The sequence below is a fragment of the Pseudophryne corroboree genome, chromosome 4 (assembly GCF_028390025.1).
Source record: "Pseudophryne corroboree isolate aPseCor3 chromosome 4, aPseCor3.hap2, whole genome shotgun sequence".
Taxonomy (NCBI): domain Eukaryota; kingdom Metazoa; phylum Chordata; class Amphibia; order Anura; family Myobatrachidae; genus Pseudophryne; species Pseudophryne corroboree.
The window spans coordinates 780,744,596-780,765,912 of NC_086447.1; positions in this window are offsets into that span (position 1 = coordinate 780,744,596).

The following is a 21,317-nucleotide window of genomic DNA, read 5'->3' on the forward strand; positions in this document are numbered from 1 at the left end:
ACAGGTCCTGCATAATTACCCTGAGTGGCACTGGATGGATTGCCACAATGCAGCCTTTTTCCATTTCAAATCCATGTTGACCAGTAACCCTGTACTCCAGTACTTTGATGTTCACCCTCTAGTTCTCATGTCTTTCTCAACATGGCATAGTGCTGTCTGTATGCAGCCAAACAACCCCATAGTTTTTGCATTCAAGTCCCTCCCTGAGACAAAGCCACAGTAAATTGAGTCAGCTAGATCCTGGGTAGAAAGTTTACAACCAGACCCAAGTCCGGTTTTATGAAGTCTGAACTGTACAGAGATCTTCGAACAGGCCCATAGGATTTGTTTGTTGTGGTGGCAAATGGTGCTTTGTATGAGCGTAACAGAAGTCACCTATGTTGTGTGTCTGAACCTTCAGATCCACTTGTCTCAGTGTCTACTATAAATGTCAGTGCACAAATTGTCTTAAACAAAGACTACCCTGAGGAAGCCCCTATTGAAGTCCTAGTTATTTCATTGCCCAATAGTGAGCCTCCTCAGGAAGATCCTTCCTCAGTATCACTAGGTATGTTAATGTTTTCAGTCCTAATCAGAAATTATAATACTTTGCCACCTATTACTTTGGTCTGTTTGCAAAACCACTGCATACTATTATTTTGTACACTGTCATCACATTCAAGGATGCAAGGATGTGGCAGCCACATTGTGTACATACTGTATGTAGATTTTCCCAATGCACTGGTGTGCAGATATCACCCATTCAGTACATCACCACTTGCAAGTTGCCCCTTGTACTGTACATAAATTAATGTCTGCGATCTGCGCTATGTGAAAGGATTGGCTCCATATTTATCTAATCCTTTTAGTTAGAATACCAGCCTTCCTCAGATACTGGGGGTCATTCCGAGTTGATTGCTCGCTAGAAGTTTGCCATGCAAACGCTATGCCGCCACCGACTGGAAGTGTATTTTAGCTTAGCAGAAGTGCAAATAGTTGTATCGCAGAGCGCCTGCAAAAATGTTTTGTGTAGTTTCAGACTATTCAGTTCCGGATTTGATGTCACACACCCGCCCAGTGTTCGCCCAGCCACACCTGCGTTTTCCCTGGCACGCCATGGCCATGTTAAAACAATAGTTATGTACACATACTGAATCCACATTACACTGATTTGCTGCTCATTTAATATTATTTCAATAGATAATCACTTTGATTAATCGATAAAAACAGTCTCTCCAGACTAGTATCTAAACATTAATTGAAAAATAGAATTTGGTATTTCAATATACCAGTTGTATATACTCCTTTCTATTGCCACTATAAGCAGTGTGAGTTTTTTTTATATATATAACTGTTCCAGACTTTCCAACTTTGTGGAATAATAGTATTTACCCTTTATCTTCCTTGCTGCCAGGTACTATCCACGCTGCCGTCCAAACATGGAGGTATGTATTTTGAATGTCCTCCTTGCTGTCAGATTCATTCCTCTGCAGAATAATTTCCAAGCGGAGGTTTTACATTAATGGTGGTTTCATTGGGTCCGCAGTTAATCTCACCATGTAATTTTTCATGCAAAGCAAATTGGTGCTGGTATAATCTCTGTAACGCGTTTCCCCGCCTCTCCAAATGGACACTCGGTGGCTTCCTCACACGATACTAATTGTTATGCTGTTGTTAGTTGTACCTGTCCTTTGAACCAAGTGAGAGAGAAGCCAGGAATGCTTGACAAACTGACGCAGGCAGACTATCAAATTGCAATCCTGCAAATAAAATAAATAAATAATAACTATATATATATATATATATATATATATATATATATATATGCATACTGTGTGTTTAAAATCCAAAAGATGCCTGAGAGCAACGTTCATCTTTTTGAAAGTCCGTGTAGGGACTGACCAAATGGGAATGGATGTTAAGTGGCTGGTCAGCTTAACAAACTATTGCAATATTTTCGAACTAACAGTCCCTGAATTCAGATGAATTACAGCTTGAAGTGTTAATATTAGGTGAGTGCTGAATTTGTTTTTCTATCTATCTATCTATCTATCTATCTATCTATCTATCTATCTATCTATCTATCTATCTACATATATATCTATACAAATAGGTAGGGTCCGGCCCTCACATAACCTGAGGTAACTTGATCCGGTGCCAATATATATATAACAGGGAGTGCTGCTTTTTCTTTCAGACTGTTATATTCATTATTACAGAAGGCGCCCAATTTAATTTATATTGTATCAAGTGAGTGCCAGTCCACACCATATATATATGCAAAAGTCCTCACTCACTCATCACTAATTCTCTTACTTCCCAATATGTTAGGAAGCTGAAATGTAACATAGGTATTCTTCCCTAAGGGGATGAAAAGGGGGTTGACATAATGATGTCATCAGCGATGCGTGGCTTGCGTTGCATGAACGATGACACCCAAATGGACAATCGGATCAAAATTTGGATTGCACCTCCAGTAGGTATAATGTAATAAACTAAAAAAAGGTCCTGTCACTTTTTACTGTATCTGCTATGGGTGCTCCTCGGGTAACTGCAAGAACCATAGATTAATATTTACAGAACTTACATTAAGACATCTCAAATTTACATCTCTATAGATTTACCAAATTCTTAACTCGCATTTACTCATTTATATTTAGAACTGTGAAAATCAGAAACTCCCGTGCGAAGAACGGGTAGAGCAGCTTTTATATATATATATATATATATATATATATATATATATAATGGGGGGATAAGGGTACCGGCGACTATTGTTGGTTAAAAGAACATATACTAAAACTTATAATTTATGAGCCAAAAAATATAAAATTAAACAGACAGTTTTTAATAATAATGCATAAAAAAATGGGATAAAACATAAAAGTTTGCCAAATATTGATAAAAACATAAAGGTCAGATAAGGAGTTATAACTTAACTTAAAATAGGCAAGGGGGTCACTGCAGGGAACCCAACGCGTTTCGTCAAACCAGACTTCTTCAAGGGGTCTATATATATATGTACAGACAAATATAAAACCACAGCACTCACCACCCCAGAAGCGGGGTGCAATGTCTGCACTCACCACTCATAGGGTGGGGTGCATGTAGCCCATGGCCACCTACTTAACTATATACAAACAGAAAATTCAGCACTCCCCAATGCATGGGTAGAAATTGCATGCAGGGGTAAAGGAATAAAGACGTTATTATTGGGGTTATGCTACAGGCCGCCTGGTATTGTCTGATGAGAAATTGTTACTTAATCAAATTGAAAGAGCAGCAGGAGTAGGAGACATAGTAGTGATGGGAGACTTTAACTATCCCGAGATAAACTGGAAAATCAATTCATGTGATACTGCTAGGGGCAATATGTTTTTAAACACGCTAAATGATAATTACTTAGTTCAGTCAATCGTGGAACCAACTAGGTACAATGCAATCTTAGACCTGGTATTAACTAACAATGGGGAATTGGTATCAAATATTGAAGTAGGGGAGCCCATAGGTAACAGCGACCACAATATGGTCACATTCAATATCAGTTTTCGTAAGTAGCCCTATACTGGCTCAACTAGGACTCTAAACCTTAGCAAAGCCAACTTTGACATTATGAAGGCAGCATTAAGAGACATTGAATGGGAAATTCTGTTTCAAGGAAAAAATACTACAGAGAAATGGGATGTATTAAAATCACTGCTAATTAATAATACTCGTAAATTTATTCCCACCAGCAGCAAAAAAAAGGAATAAAAATCCCAAACCAATGTGGTTTAACAAAAACATAAAGGAATTAATGGGGAAAAAAACGAGCATTTAAAAAATACAAATCTGAGAGGGATGCGGAGTCATTCCAGCACTATAAAGACTGTAACAAAATATGCAAAAAAGGAATAAGGGCGGCTAAAGTAGAAACTGAAAAACTAGTAGCAAAGGAAAGCAAAGCGAATCCCAAAATGTTTTTTTAAGTACATCAACAGCAAGAGACTAAAGAAGGAGGGTATAGGCCTGTTAAAGGACAAGAGGGGAGTCTTAATCAAAAATGATAATGACATAGCAAACAAACTAAACAAGTTTTTTTCAACAGTATTTACCAGAGAGGACCAAATGCTGGGTCTAACACAAAATCTCAACAAAGCTAATGTCCCACTGCTAAATGCTTATTTATGTGAGTAGTTAGTCTGTGACTGATTAAAAAAGTTAAAGATTAATAAGTCACCTGGTCCAGATGGAATTCACCCGAGAGTTCTTATGGAGCTGCACGCTGAACTAGCAAGGCCTCTATTTTTGATCTTCATGGATTCGATTAAATCAGATATGGTTCCCAAAGACTGGCATATAGCGGAGGTAGTGCCGATATTCAAAAAGGGGAGCAAAGCTGAACCAGGTAGTTATAGACCAGTTAGTCTTACATCTATAGTGGGGAAAGTATTGGAAGGTATTCTAAGGGACAGTATTCAAACGTTTCTTGAAGCAAATAAGGTCATTAAAAGGAACCAACATGGATTTGTGAAGGACAGATCATGTCAAACCAACTTACTTGGCTTTTATGAAACAGTAAGTGCGAACCTTGATCAGCGTAAGGAGGTGGATGTAATCTTTTTATACTTTGCCAAAGCTTTCGATACTGTACCACACATGCGTCTTATCTATAAGCTACAAGAAATAGGGCTAGGGAGCACAATATGCACTTGGGTTAGAAATTGGTTAGATAATAGGGAGCAGCGCGTTGAGGTCAATGGATCATTTTCAAATTAGACTAAAGTACTAAGTGGTGTGCCACAAGGGTCTGTACTTGGACCACTTTTGTTCAACATTTTCATCAACGACCTAACAGTAGGTCTAGAGTGCATGGTGTCAATTTTCGCAGACGACACCAAATTGTGTAAGGTTACAAAAATGGAGGGGGATGCTCAGAACGACTTTACCAAACTGGAAGCATGGGCGTCAACATGGAGAATGAAATTCAACACAGACAAGTGAAAGGTATTGCACTGTGGGGGCAAGACCAAAAATAACACCTACAAACTAAATGGGGTAATATTAGGGGATTCTGTACTGGAAAAAGACTTAAGGGTTCACATAGATAACAAATTAAGCAGCAGTACCCAAAGTAGGAGTGCAGCAAAGAAGGCAAATAAGATATTAGCATGCATAAAACGGGGAATTGATGCAAGGGACGAGAGTATTATACTCCCATTATATAAATCACTAGTGAGGCCACATCTTGAATACTGTGTGCAGTTTTGGGCACCATATTACAAAAAGGATATCCTGGAGCTAGAAAAGGTTCAGAAACGGGCGACCAAACTAATCAAGAACATGGAGACGCTGGAAAACAAGGAAAGGCTTGCAATGCTAGGCATGTTTACATTGGAAAAGAGGAGACTAAGAGGGGACATGATCAACCTCTACAAATATATAAGGGGTCAGTACACAGAGCTTGGGAGGGACCTGTTTTCTATAACATCAGCACAGAGGACACGTGGTCACTCGCTTAGGTTAGAGGAGAGGAGTTTCCGCACATTGAGGCAAAAAGGTTTTTTCACAGTAAGGACAATAAGTGTTTGGAATTCCCTGCCTGAGAGAGTAGTAACAGTGGACTCAGTCAACACCTTTATGAATGGGTTAGATAAATTCCTATTGGATAAAGATATTCAAGCTTATGGTGCATAGTCACGCATTATAGTTAATATAACTAGTCCTAAGATAAAAATAACTAGTCCTATAATAGGACTGCATACGAGACCACAAATAGTTTGAACTCGATGGACAATTGTCTTTTTTCAAACTTAGTTACTATGTTACTACAGTATTTTACTTATCTTCACAACATCAATAAATAAATGATGGGGGTTTAGTTAGTGAATTGGCCAATGCACGGAAGCCTGCAAACCGCTCGCCAAGCTACCCCACCTTCATGCAGGTCCTACACTATCACAGAGTCTTAAAAATTAAAACCTGGCAACTGTATCACACATAACATAACTGCAAATATGCCTACTTGGTTTAATGTGTACCTACCACACACCTTATGGCTTTTAAAGGTACACTAGTCACCTGACACTGGCTGATAAATTACTAAGGAACAGCTGACAGAGGTTTAGGATAATTGAGTTTACATAGGGGTGCATGAAAAAGCTTGTGGCCACAGTTAATAAGAGTTAACCAAAGATTAACCCTGCAATATACAAACAAATATAAAACCACATCACCTGCATGAAGGTGGGGTACCTTAGCGAGCGGTTTGCAGGCTTCCGTGCATTGGCCAATTAACTAACTAAACCCTCATCATTTATTTATTTATTGATGTTGTGAAGATAAGTGAGCTTGCTTTGGTGAGTGCTGAATTTTCTGTTTGTGTTTGTGTAAATATATATATATATATATTTATATATCTGAATCCTCTAGCAGGCAGGCACTTTCCTTTAATTATAAATTCAGGCAAGTATATTCATCACATATAGTATACTTACAAAATCATGTAGTCAGTGACATTTCGGTCCTATCTGGACCTTTTTCAAGCAGATTAACAGCAGCTTATATAAAAAGTGCAAATGCAGACCACATTTCAAATAAGCATTACCTGTTAGTTCCCACCCTGCAACATATATACCACCAGGTGAGGGCCTGCTTGAGGATTGACAAATATGAGGTTGAAAATTGACCGGTACAGAGCACCCCATGGTTGGATCCTTTGGTGAGAGTGCAGAACTTTGGAAATATATACAGCGTCGTAGTGGGGCGTTATGCGGTGGTATGTCATACCGCCACTTCTCCACAGACCCGGAAGTTTCTTTTTTTTAATTGCAGCAACATGCAGGGGACCTGCATCCCCTACAGACCTCTGCAGCAAACAGCGCTGGGGCAGTGTGTCTGTCCCCAACGCTGGTGGACCGGCAGGACATGGCGGCGGACAGCGCTGGGATCAAGTGTGCTTCCAGCGCTGATGAGGCTACAGCGGCAGAGGCATTTAAAGATTGGCGCCATCTGTGAGCCAATCACGGCTCACGGATCGACGGCCAATCACAGGCGGCCGCGGCGAGCCAATCAGCGCTTGCCGCGTCATAGGCCCCTTCCCCGGCATCTGACGTCAGATGCCGCTGGGACAAGGAGAAGAGAGGAGGCCGCGCGGAAGAGCGTCAAAGAGGTCCGGTGGCTGCGGAAGAGGCCAGAAGATGCGCTCTAGGAGGAAGGACAGGCCAGCGGCAGAAGACAGAAGCTGAGGACTGGAGAGGACACCAGGGATGGAAAGAAAAAGAGCTAACGAAGCTCCCCCCTGGTGCCTCTCCCACCAGGACAGGTAGGCCCTCGGTTAGGGCACCTGTCACCCCCCCCCCTCCCTAGATCATCAGGGTTCTGGCACTAGGCCTGTGGGCACAATCAGGCTATAGGCCTGTGGCGCAGTAGGCGGGCATAAGGCCCTAGTTCAGAGTGGCCCTTTAGGTAAATAAGGTGACCCTGGGCATTAGGCCCAGGTCACCCAACTGGCCCCATGTTAGGCGGGTGCTAGGCCCGTGGGTGAAGTCAGGCCTCTGGCCTGTGCTCAGTTTGGGGGCGCTAGACCAAGTTAATAAGTGCCCCCCCTCAGGTGATTAAGGGTGATCTGGGCGCAAGGCCCAGGTCACTCCAACCTGTCCCTAGGGCAATGTGTCTATAATCATAAGGGGATAGGTAGGGGTCTCACTCTCCCTGTCCCTGCTGTCACTCTCTCTGTCACTGTACTTGCTATCACTCTCCCTCTCCCATAATTGTGGGTCATACCGTGTGTCATAATGTGAATTGTGGATCATACCGTGTTTCATAATGTGAATTGTGGATCATACCATGTGCTATAATGTGAATTTCGGCTCATTCTGCATGCTATAATGTGAATTTTGGATCTTTCAGTGTGCTATAATGTGAATTTTGGCTTTTGGCTTATTTAGTGTGCTATAATGTGAATTTCGGCTCATTCAGTGTGCTATAATGTGAATTTTGGCTTATTCAGTGTGCTATAATGTGAATTTCGGCTCGTACCGTGTGCTATATTGTGAATTTTGGCTAGTACCGTGTGCTGTAATGTGAATTTCAGCTCGTACCATGTGCTATAATGTGAATCTCAGCTCGTACCGTGTGCTATATTGTGAATTTCGGCTTATACCGTGTGCTATAAGGTGAAAGGGGCACCAGTACTAGATAGTATAAGGGGTTCGACTACACTGGACACTTTTGAGTGGCCACGCCCCCTTTTCCGGGGTGCGCATAATTACATCCTTAACTTTTCCATACCCCCACTTCAAAATTTCCACTTCAACCACTGTATATATATATATATATATATATATATATATGCACATACATTATTATTATTACTACCCAAAATGTCTACACCAATCATCCATTATGCTTTCTGTGTGCTCATGTTTTTTCTTTTTAATGTCTGTGTGGTTTATATTTTCATGTATTGCTTAAATCTTCTGTGTTATATGCACTGTTTGAATTCAAGATGGCGCCGCGGATGGCTGCCTCGGTGCTGCTCTGCCAAGCAGCCCTCATTTTTAGTTTTACATGTATAATATGTCGAGTCTATTGTACAGTTGCAATGTGCAGTATCAACTCATACGTATAATGGGGGTAATTCAAAGTTGATCGCAGCAGGAATTTAGTTAGTAATTGGGCAAAACCATGTGCACTGCAGGGGGGCCAGATATAACATGTGCAGAGAGAGTTAGATTTGGGTGGGTTATTTTATTTCTGTGCAGGGTAAATACTGGCTGCTTTATTTTTACACTGCAAATTAGATTGCAGATTGAACACACCCCACCCAAATCTAACTCTCTCTGCACATGTTATATCTGCCCCCCCCTGCACTGCACATGGTTTTGCCCAATTGCTAACAAAGTTCCTGCTGCGATCAACTTGGAATTACCCCCAATGTTTGTAATGTATGCTACGTTTTCCCCCTTCTTATGCTATGTATACCCCATACATGTTGCTGCTTGGCAATGCATTGTACCATAAAAAATTCCTAATGTACGTGAGTACACCTGGCCAATAAAGCTGATTCTGATTCTGATTCTGATATATATATATATATATATATATATATATCTCGAATCCAAACGGCGGCACTCAAACAGGACTTACAACTCCAGCAAAAGAAGAAACCAATGCTCTAACATTAGAGCGTTGGTCTCTTCTTTTCTGGAGTTGTAAGTCCTGTTTGAGTGCCGCCAGTTGGATTCAATATCATTTGTACCTGTAGCTGGGAGGCACCAGGGCGTTATTGTCTGTGTGGAGTGCTGGTAACGTGGTCGATACATATATATATATATATATATATATATATATATATATACAAAAAAAATTTCTTACAGAGGGCGCAAGTAGAATATATGATTATATATTCTTATCGGAATCAAATTTTCAAAATGTCCATATATTGCACCGCAGACACTGAGGTGATAGGATCACTGAGGATATATCCAGCTTTTTGTGCCTCCTGATCTCTTGAGAAGTGTTTGATCAGTGTCTCTAGAAAAAAGCTACGTGTATTTCCACTGTAAAAAATAACTACAAATTTGGGAGTATTTAAATTTGTAAATCCAATTGGACCAGTAAAGGTGCTTTATATTCTGCACCAGTGAAGGTGTTACATCTTTCGCGTCACTACTGGCAACATTATTCTTCACCTCTTTGAAAATTTGGTTAGCAGGTGGCAATCACCATTATCCACCGTAATATATATATTTAGATTTATCTATACTCCTGAGGAAGTTCGAAAGGACGAAATGCGTAAGGTTTTAAACTAACAAGGTGATTAGGACACTGGGTATACATTGGCAAATCCCCACCACTGAGCTCACATCCTGGGGTGGTTGGTGGCACTCATGTTTACATCTACTCTATGTAACCTGGTTGTTCCTTTGAATACACCTTGTATGTAATGTTGAAAATATACATTATATATTTTATGTTGTATGTCGCCAATAAACATCAGAATTTTATTAATCTAAGGTTTTATTTTTGGGAGTCTACACTTTTCTGGTGAGAGATTATCTTCTAGGTGAAATATCTGATTGAGTACTATAGAACATTGGATTTTAAGGAGATCAGGAAACTCCTTCCTGGTCGGAATTCCCAATCAAGTCCAATAGAAATACGGTGAAAAAAAATGGACTTACCAACCTATATGGACTTTTTATATGGACAATTGGCTGTGATATTTTAGCGCCCTCTGGTTCATTCTTTTTTCTACATTGTTTTCGTTCCTGCCAACAGGGGTTCTACTGTGAGGTGCTGCTCTTGTGAAGCGCGTGAGAAGGGTAAAAAAATTTTTCCCTGTGTATATATATATATATATACCTATATATATATATATATATATACAATTTTTTTTACAGAGGGCACTAATAGAATATATGATTATATATTCTAATCGGAATCCAGTTTTCAAAATGTCCATATATAGAAGAATATCTATATATAGAAGAGGATGATTGCTTGAAGGTAATAAAAATTTCACTTATATAAATGACTCTTCAATATAATTGTGTCACGATCCGGGTAACTGGACGCCATTATTTACCTTTTAAGTGTCTCCTGAGGCTGGCTCAGCATTCCAGGGCCGGATCCCAGCTGCGTTGCTGATGTCCTCACTTCACATCTCCTACCTGTGATCCCGCAGTGCGGTCCCAGCAGAGTCATAACTTTAACTAGCTAATTCCAATAATGGCGTCTCCTGCCCTCTGCGGCCTCCGCCGCCATAACTGTGGTTCCTGTATGCATATCTGCAAGTATGGCATCTTCTGCCCTCCGCAGCCTCCGCCGCCATTACTGCCGTTTCTCCACATGGTTTCACAAACTGACTTTCCCTCCAAATGCTAACATGGGCGCAGCCATGTTTTTCCAGTCACATGCTAATGCTTCAACCTATCCGCTGCGCTGCTGGACTCTGCATAATTAGCCAGCCAATGTCTTCCTTCCAGCGGGTATAAATATCCTGTTCCTGGGCTGGAAAGATGTCAGTGCTTTGGTTGTCAAACCCAGTGATACTAGTCTCTCTTCCTTGTAGTTGTCAAACCCAGTGATACTAGTCTCTCCTCCTTGTGGTTGTTCTGCTGTCTCTCCAGGTATTAAAAACTCCTGTGTTCAGCTCCACTAGAGACCCACACCAATCACCACCTTGCGGTGCAGCCTGACTCTGCAGTGTTCTACCATTGCATCCTGCGACTGGCAGTTCTCTAACACCGGCTTCCAGCGACTAGCTTCCAGCGGTGCTCTGTCTCCAGTTACCATTGGTGCTCTGCCATCGATATCCAGTTACCATCGGTGCTCCGCCATCGATCTCCAGTTGCCATCGGTGCTCCGCCATCGATCTCCAGTTGCCATCAGTGCTCCGCCATCGATCTCCAGTTGCCATCGGTGCTCCGCTATCGATCTCCAGTAACCATCGATCTCCAGCATCACTAGTGTTGCTTCTTCTACTCTCCGGCTACATTGGTGTATCAGCATTCTCCCACGGTGCTCCTTTCATCAAATTATCACTCCATCTAGTGAGCTCCGTTACACCTCCATCATCTGCTCCGGTTCCACCCGGCATACCCGGCAGTTCACTTCTACTCATCCAGAACAAGTGCTTCAACAATACCTCCAGCTTCTAGTGTGACATCTGCTGGCCAGATCCTATTTTAATTCCATTACTCAGTGGAAGGGTGCTGGTTAAGGACTTACCACCTCCAGGTCTCTCAAGACTGTATTACCGCACCCAAAGGCATCCTAATCCACTGCTGCAATTTAGGAACTGTTTACTCTGCTTACTTGTTTTTATCATTTACCTGAGCACTGCTGCTTTTCTCAACTGCCGATGTACAACTTTAACTGTGCTTAAATAAAAACTCATTAACTTTTACTTTGTTGTCCTGGTCATGCCTTCGGGCATTGGTACTACAAGCTTCACCGCATGTCAAATAATCCCATAGTGCCTCCCAGGATCACGTACACCTCAGCCGCTACAACTGAGGCCTCTCCTGGTCAGCCCCAGCCCTCAGTTGTGACAAATTGTCAGTATTATCCAATACTTGAGGTAAAAATCCTGTGGAGATACCCTCTCACCAAAAAGAGTCACCCCAAAAAAAGGCTAAATGGACAATTAATAGAAGATACCAGATATTTATAAAAGTGACATTTTTGTTACCTTCAAACAATTATCTCTTCTATATATGGACATTTTGAAAATTGTATTCTGATAAGAAAATATAATCATATATTCTACTAGCGCCCTCTGGAATATTTTTTTGTATATGTATTGTCTTGGTTCCTGCTAACAGGGGTCCCTCTGTGAGGTGCTGGTTAACTTTCCAGCGCAAGATAAAAGTATTTTTTTAGTATTTATGTATATATATATATATATATATATATATATACAGTAATAGTGAAATTGGCGCCTTGGGGCTGTTATAACATGTCCAAATATAATCTTATTTAAAAAAGCAATCAGTAGGTTCCAATATACAAATTTATTAAAATTTATAAAAAAACATCTGAAACTGTAATGGTATAAATGTTCGTAAAATGTTTCATCCACCACTAACTTCCAGTGGTGGCCCACATAAGAGCAAGTGTACAGATATTTCTTTCACAAACTCCTCCTTCTAAGAGTGTAGACTGGAGGTCACATCACAACAAGACTGGTAACCCAATGCATTTCATCTCTCACAGAGGCTTCATCAGTGGTATATCTCATTTGAGTAGTTAACATCAAAAATCAGTAGATACTGATGACACTTACATCGGTTAAAAATGAATCACCCAAAATGAACTCATAGCTGAAAATGCCTGGCCAGTCCTGGAAGATAAGTGTGTGATATTTATGGAATCAGAATCGACAGATGATTCCTAGAATTTCCAACCTGATCAATTTCGAAAATTTGCATGTGATACTCATGGAGTCAGATTCAATAGAGGGACTCTATGGTATTATACCACAAATATTCTGTGCTGTGTGTCCTAGTATCACAAGTATATATATATATATATATATATATATATATAGTGGGGCAAAAAAGTATTTGGACAGCCACTGTTTGTGCAAGTTGACCCACTTAAAAAGATGAGAGACTGTCTCTCACTCTACCTGTGAGAGACAGATTCTGAAAAAAAAAACTAGGAAATTACATTGTATGATTTTTAAACAATTTACTTGTATATTCTTGCGGTAAATAAATATTTGGACAATTAAAAAGTTTAACTCAATAATTTTTAATATAACCTCGGTTGGCAATTATAGAGGTCAAATGTTTCCTGTAGTTCTTGACCAGGTTTGCACACACTGTAGCAGGTATTTTGGCCCATTCTTCCATGCAGATCTTCTCTAGATCTGTCATGTTTTGGGGCTGTCGCCGGGCAGCACGGACTTTCAACTCCCTCCACAGATTTTCTATTGGGTTGAGGTCTGGAGACTGGCTAGGCCACTCCAGGACCTTGAAATGCTTCTTACGGAGCCACTCCTTAGTTGCCCGGGCGGTGTGTTTGGGGTCATTGTCATGCTGGAAGACCCAGCCACGTTCCATCGTCAATGCTCTTACTGAGGGAAGGAGGTTTTTGCCCAAAATCTCACGATACATGGCCCCATTCATCCTCTCCTTACTACGGATCAGTCGTCCTGTCCCCTTTGCAGAAAAGCAGCCCCAAAGCATGATGTTTCCACCCCCATGCTTCACAGTGGGTATGGTGTTCTTGGGATGCCATTCATCTCCCTCCAAACACGGCGAGTGGAGTTTATACCAAAAAGTTTGATTTTGCTCTGATCTGACCACATTACATTCTCCCAATCCTCCTCTGGATCATCCAGATGGTCACTTGCAAACTTTAGATGGGCCTGGACATGTGATGGCTTAAGCAGGGGGACCTTTCGGGTGCTGCAGGTTTTCAATCCATGATGATGTAGTGTGTTACTAATGGTAACCTTTGTAACTGTGGTCCCAGCTCTCTTGAGGTCATTGACCAAGTCCCCCTGTGTAGTTCTGGGCTGATACCTCACCGTTCTCAAGATCATTGATACCCCCCAAGGTGAGATCTTGCATGGAGCCCCAGGTCAAGGGAGACTGTCAGTGATCTTGTATTTCTTCCATTTTTTAATAATTGCACCAACAGTTGATCTCTTTTAACCAAGCTGCTTGCCTATTGTTGAGTAGCTCATCCCAGCCTTGTGCAGCTCTACAATTTTGTCCCTGGTGTCCTTAGACAGCTCTCTGGTCTTGGCCATGGTGGAGAGGTAGCAGTATGACTGTTTGAGGATGTGAACAGTTGTCTTTTATACAGATAACCAGTTCAAACAGGTGCCATTAATATAGGTAATGAGTGGAGCATAGAAGAGCTTCTTACCAAATAAGTAACAGGTCTGTGAGAGCCAGAAATCTTGCTGCTTGGTAGGTGTTCAAATATTTATTTTCCACAAGAATATACAAGTAAATTGTTTAAAATCATACAATATGATTTCCTGTTTATTTTTTTCCTGATTCTGTCTCTCACAGTTGAAGTGTACCTATGATGGAAATTACAGACCTCTCTCATATTTTTAAGTGGGTCAACTTGCACAATTGGTGGCTGTCCAAATACTTTTTTGCCTCACTGTATATATATGTGTGAGTGTGTGTGTGTGTGTGTGTGTGTGTGTGTGTGTGTGTAAGAAAAAAAATATAAAAAATAATAAATGTTTTGCTTGTTCAAACTATTCTTTAAATTCTTTATTCTTCAAGGCTTGTGTGCTCAGGCAAGCCAGTTAGATAACTCTAAGAACCTTTACGCTTTACACCCAATTATTCACCACCCAAAAGACAAGCTTGCTGCATGGAATAGACAGATTACAATAATTTTTTTTATATGAACTTGAATTTCAAAGAACCTTGTGTAACACTGGAGAATCTTCATACTACTCATGAATGAATGGCAAACACATAAAAAAAAACCTTTTAATGATTTTTCACCCATGCGCTGCTGCTCCAGATGAAATAAGCCACAACTACCTTTGGTATGTATAGCTTGTAATGAATACATATAACTATTTTGCAACCCACTTCAAGGTCTTTATATATGAGCTACTTGCTTGTAATAACAGCGCACAAGTCATCTGGATAAGCAAAAAAAAAGAAATTCAAAGGGATTTATGTGGAAATTTATCCTCTGATATTTTTTAAAGCCTGTTTTTTTAATATGGTGTTTGCTACTGTGTGTTCCAGGACGTGAAAATGTTCCACCATGTTCTCCTTTCTCATTTGTATTACATACCATGTTTTTTTTCTAACATGTACAGCTCAAGTCAATAATGCCACACGTCTTCTGAAAATCAGCAAATCTGTAAAATGCTGTGCTGTCTTAGGTTTATTTTTGTGCTTGCTTCACGCCACACAGGAACATCTGCTTGCAGTTAATTGTAAAATGAAGAGCATTGCTAGGACATACAGACTTCTAAAAATGAAGGACAAAACTACATTATGCCAGAAAAAAACAACTGTTAAATATATATGTGAGTGAGTGGTAGCTGAATTCACTTTTTTTTGGGGGGGGGGGGGGGGGATTTCAATTTCAGTGTGCTGATGACAACCAGTGAAATCTTCTGGTTGGATTGTAAAAGACAAATGACTTACTGTTGACTGTAAATGGAATGCATTGTGTGCAGCATTTATGTCATTTAAATTGATAATAAAGGGAAGAAGTTAGCATCCCAGCAGTCATGATGCCGGTGCTTCTGTGACCGACGCATGAATTGCAACATCACTCGGAATCCTGGAGCCGAAACACTGACCGCTGACATTCCGAAGGTAAGTATAAGTTATCGTGGTGACTGTTAGGGTTAGGGCCCAGGGAAGGGATAGGCACTAGAGGGGGGGTTGGCCTTAGCTACGCCCCTGAGTCTTAGCACTAGCCGCCACCCCCAGAATCTTAGCCCTAGCCGTCACCCCAGATGGGTTAGGGGACAGAGGAGGGGTAATATAATTACCCCCTCCCCTGCCGGCATTCTCATTGTTGGGAAGCCGGTGTCGGTCATGTGACCACCGGCATCCCGACCACCAGTAAATTATATCACATCCAATAATAAAGTAGTCCAGAAATAGAGAGGTTTTTTATAGGAACAATATGAAAGTCAGAATGATAGAAGCAGTTCTTTTAAATGGCTGTTAGAATGTGGAATGTAGGATCATATTAATATTATTGTGTGTGTGTGTGTGTGTGTGTGTGTGTGTGTGTGTGTGCGTGCGTGTGTGTGCAGGAAGGTACAGTACAGTGAAGGGGTAGAACAAACATTGGTTTCAGTACAGGAATACAATAAGATAAATGGTAGAATGGACCGCTTTCAAGACCTTACTTTATCCCTGATTGCCTATTTCTTAAAATGTATTTTCTGTAGGCTTTGTGAATTATTAGTTCCTGAGTGGTGAACTGGTCATATGACATTACATTTCTGCATCTTCAGTGAGTTTAACATAATTTAAATCATGAAAAATAAAATAAACTTTTTTTTGATATGTTTAAGTTTTGATATGGGTTGTTTTCTGTAACCTCTCTCATGGCCATAGAAAATAATCGATTTGCTATAACAATAAAACATTTAGTTTTCATTCTTTATCTTCTGTTATTGCCATCTTATACCCAACAGTGCAGTGACGTGTGTATTAATTCTAATTCAAGCTATACTTCAGTAAATCTTGATACTTTATTTTCAGTTACATTGTTTACAAAGTTCTACCCTATACTTAAAAGCCTAAAATTAGATATTTTTTAACATGGTATTGTCTATTTAACTTGTGGATATTTTTGTCTGTCATTGTTGAACTTTCAGATTTAATAATGTTGTTTCAGTGAAATAATTTTAAGCTAATGGTATAAGCTTAGAGAAATTTTATATTTTAACATATAACTTTAAATTGATAGAACTGTGCTCTCCCTTTCTGTCTTCCATCTACTGTTTTTGCAAATTATGCATTGCTGATGATTGTCCTATGGCCTGTGTATTCTCACTATAATCTTATGTTATAATTTAGACTCAGTGATGAGCAACCTGATACACTTCAAGGGTCACACATTATCCTTAATCTCTGTAATAAGTTATAATAATACATTTAACAGCACACACATGCCTATACTTTCTTTCTCTGCCCCATTCTTTCTTTATCTCCCCACTGCACATCTGGCCAGCCCCCACAAAATAAAAATATTTTTGTATGATATGCTAAAAAATTATATATACCATATTATCTCAGACCGTCCATTGACACAGAAACCTCACATACCTTCAGAAGTCACATGTTGTCTAAAACACTTAAACACCCTACAGACTTATACAGACTTATGTCACTCAACTTCCCCAAATGACACATGGCAGAGAATAAAGAATACATGTAGCATATATGATGTGACAGTCCACATTAAAATATTTTCAATTCCCACATGAATACTAGTTGTCATTGGTATGGAAAGAGTGCCCTCACTGCACCAACCATGTAGCTCTCAGTGGTTCCAATTCCCACTGTCTTCCATATAAATAGATGGTTTTTAATTTAGCTCAATTCAAGTCAGTTTTTAACATTACAGCTGCCAACGGGACATTTTTGTCACAGCGTCGGTATTAGGGAGTTCACAAAGTCTGGCAGTTCTAGTGTTAAATGTTTTATAACACAAACTAAAAATAACATAAAAACAGCAGCTAAGTGATCATAATGCAACTGTTGGCTCTCTACCACCATAAACCACTATCTATGTTTCCTTCAAACAAGTCTAGACCTGATAATCATCATCATCATCATCATCATCATCATCATCATCATCATCATCATATATAATATGTGCATGTTTTAACTTAAAAAAATTTAATTTCTAATTATTTTCAGACCATTCTTCATTTGATTGGAAATCTCTTAATAATAATTATTGCAATATGGAACTGGAGAACAACTTAATGGGTGAACTTTAATCTGGGATGAAGAGGTCTATTTACTAAGCCTTGGATGGAGATATAGTACTAGCCAACCAGTTCCTAACTGCCATGTCACAGACTGGGTTTGAAAAATGACAGGAGCCAATTGGCTGGTACTTTATCTTCATCCACTTTATCTCCATCCAAGGCTTAGTAAATAGACCCGTTAGTCTGTAAAATCATTATCTGACTGAAAAACAAAATGTTCTTATCAGTAAAGACATCTTGCTGATCTAGCCCCCTATATAGATGAAATGAAAGCCTATTCAAATGTCAAAGTGGGAAGATATCCTGTATCCCCTATATTATCCTATAGATTGTATGTTACTGTAGGTATAAAATGCAATTTTCTTGAGTAATTTTAGTACATGAAGAGGCTGGCAAATGCAGCTCCTTGCCCAAGGCATGAAAACATTTTAACTAGATTAATGTATTACCAAATAAACATATACATTATCTATCTTGAACCTGTACATAAGATACTTTTGACCACTTAGGATAATAATAATAATAATAATAATAATAAAAATAATAATAATAATAATAATAATAAAAAAGGATAATGAAAGTTGTCCTGTGGATCATGCCTTATTGTATAAACCTAGTGTAAGGGAAAAGGTTAATTAGGGTTACTCTATAACATTGGAATTGGAATAGTGTACTATTAGCACTATATATTATTACTTGTAGATTTATTTAGTTAATTTGAGTTTTTCTTATTTCTTTTTTGGTGATAGTTTCTCATTTTAGTTTTCATTTTAGGACATTGCTATAAAATTAGTCATAACTTGTGAAATATGTCACACACCACATTTACTAATTTGTAAATCATTTGTAGTTTGGAGAGATAAATTGTGAGTTCAAAAAGGGAGAATCTTCACGATCTGAATTAATAACTCATAGCTGACAAATCCTACGCATTTTGTCATTACGACTTCATCAGGGGTAGTTCAACAAATGTCAGGACCAAAAAATACAATTGAAGTTTATGTACACCAATGGTCATACAGCTTCTTTAATGTGTTACTTTTAATAGAAAGCCAATCAGCAATTTCACTCACAGACCCTTGTAGGGAAATGCATCCATAGTGGTCATACAGATATCCTTAAAAACCTGCATAAGCTAGGGGACTTCTGTATCCAACTCACTTAGATGGAAAAAACTTCATATAAAAAGTTTTATCAAAATAGTACAACAGACGTTTGTTTAAAACTATGTTGACAACAGAAACCTCCACAATGGGATTCACAAATAGATCCAAGCTTTCTTGTGTGGCAAACAAGTGGAGATTCCTTAGTAAATACACGCCACATCTGGGTTCCCTGGGGTAACTTTAGCTGTGTACTCCACTTGCTGAGAAACAACCAGGCAGCACTCATCGGACTTTACAACTTTGTGCATATATTCCAACAATGTAAACAGCAAACACAATCAATTAAAGTGCATAGTGCAATTCACTGACGTTCATCACCACTTAGGCATTTTTTTCTAGGTGCTATGTCACCATAACAGGCAGTGCGATAACTCCCATTTAGTTAAGTATCTCACGGGCATTTCAACGTGCTTAATTTGATGTCTCGCAAAAAAAATATATTATAAATCGAAATTAGGTTTCAACAAATCCCACTCATTTGTATCAAACTGAAAAAAAACCTCATACATTTTTGATGTAGGTAAAATTACTAATATATATATATATATATATATATATATACACTGTATATATGTGTATATAATATTTATATATATATATATATATATATATGAATGCTATATATATATCACAAATATAGAACAGTATCCTTATCTTGCGCACAGACAAAAGCAGCACTAAAGGAGAGATCTCTGTTGTAAGACCTCAAATACACATAGTGAAAACAAAAGTTCCCAAGTGCGCTGAAATCAATGGATATTAAATCTTTAAATCTTCCAAAAAATGGACCCAATTGGTGCAGACTGTTGATTGAAGGATTCTTTAACTAGATTATTCACACAGGATCCTAAAACAGATACCTCTCACCAGAAAATCACCCAGACAAAAGGCCACAAGGGACAATTAGTACAAATTTTTAGTTTAATGACAGTTTGTAACATACATATTTAAAATGTTGTACAAAGATAAAATATATATATTAGTGAGAAATATCCAGAACGTGTTTGAATGCAAATTGGATCCTCCCTCACCATATCAAGGTATGAGCTCAAAAAGGGAGAATCTTCACGATCTGGATTAATAACCCATAGCTGACAAACCCTATGCGTTTCGTCATTACGACTTTATCAGGGGTATTTCAACAAATGTCAGGGCCAAAAAATACAATTGAAGTTTATGTACACCAATGGTCATACCTTAATGTGTTACTTTTAATAGAAAACCAATCAGCAGTTTCAATCACAGACCCTTGTAGTGAAATGCATCCATAGCAGTCATATAGACATCCTTAAAAACCTGCATAAGCTAGGGGACTTCTGTATCTAACTCACTTAGATGGGAAAAACTTCATATAAAAAGTTTTACCAAAATAGTATAGCAGACGTTTGTTTAAAAATATGTTGACAACAGAAACCTCCACAATGGGATTCACAAATAGATCCAAACGTGCTTGTGTGGCAAACTAGTGGAGATTTCAGAATTCCATATATATATATATATATATATATATATATATATATATATATATGTTTCATAACAGAGAGCCTGCACATCCAGAAGGTAATGGCAAAAAAGAATTTATGTAGAAAAAGCAGCATAGCATGATACACACGGTGCATAATCTAAAGCCAGGACAACAAAAAATCATATAAGCCTGCCAGGGTGGTTAGTAATAGGTATTGTCCAATTTGCTCCGGTAAACATCAGTATGGTGTCAGCCGCCATTTCGGTGCCCCATGAGCACCTTCCTTTTCCCTATATATATATATATATATATATATATATATATATAGTTTATGGCACTCACTGTTCCAATCAAAATAGCCGGGGTGCCTTCCTTAATAAATACATGCCATATCTGGGTTCCCAGTGTGTTGGGAGCTATCACACTGCCTTTTAGCATTTTGAAAAAAAACACCTAAGTGGTGTTGAAACGTCAGTGAATTGCACTATGCACTTTGATTGTGTTTGCTATTTACATTGTTGGAATGTATGCACCAAGATGTAAAGTCCAACCAGTGCTGCCTGGTTCTTTCTCATCAAGTGGAGTACACAGCTATAGGTAACCCAGGGAACCCAGATGTGGTATATATATATATATATATATATATATATATATTGCATTTATTACATTTCTGTTTTCTTTTTTAGAACTGTTAGATCATTTAATAGTACACCTTAAAGTGGCTCCTTAAATAAACTTCTGTCAATTTTTACTCCCAGACACT